The sequence below is a fragment of the Corvus brachyrhynchos genome, unplaced genomic scaffold, assembly GCF_000691975.1.
Source record: "Corvus brachyrhynchos isolate BGI_N302 unplaced genomic scaffold, ASM69197v1 scaffold101, whole genome shotgun sequence".
Classification (NCBI taxonomy): Eukaryota; Metazoa; Chordata; class Aves; order Passeriformes; family Corvidae; genus Corvus; species Corvus brachyrhynchos.
In genome coordinates, this window is record NW_008237239.1 from 132,341 (window position 1) to 133,089 (window position 749).

The following is a 749-nucleotide window of genomic DNA, read 5'->3' on the forward strand; positions in this document are numbered from 1 at the left end:
AATTGTATAGGGAAGCCATGGGGTGAAAAACGGATTAGGAATAAACTGGGGATGGGGTAAATTTAGGAAGGGGTTCATATTGGATGTAGGGTAAAACGGGAAAGGAGGTTGTGGGTAGGGAAGCTGCTGGGATGGATATTGTTTATAATTTTGTGCATAACAGCTGCCTTTGACGGGAATACCTCCAGGCCCAGTAACATTCGCTGCTTGTAAACCCTTCTTTCCTTGTACTATATCAAATTGTACAACTTCCCCATCTCCTACACTTCGCAGGTAATTTTTAGGGTTATTCCTTTTAATGGCAGTTCTATGGATGAATAAATCTTCCCCTGTATCATCTTGTGTTATAAATCCATAGGTTTTTTTTACATTGTATCATTTCACAGTTCCTGTGATTTTCGTTGTTATAACTTATCCTATCACATGCTTGCGTGTTTGTCGTGGCTGCTGGTCCTGCGTGGCCGCCGCCTCACTGACTCTGATGTCTTGGCCGGGCCCCCGCATTGCGGCTGCTCCTCGCCCTCCGAGCGGCGCTGCTCCGGCGTCTGCCTGGGCTCTGCAAGGCCCCGCGTTGCCATCGCCGCCGGTCCCGCACCCTGCGAACGGTTCCGCTCCTCCAACTCCACGCTGCTTTGAGTGCGGCCCCATTTTGGCTCGGCGCTGTGCTGCACAGCTTCTCGTGTTGCTATGGAAACCACCACTTCTCGTTCTATGGGGCTCTCCCAGCTGTGTGCTCGGAGCGGGCTCTC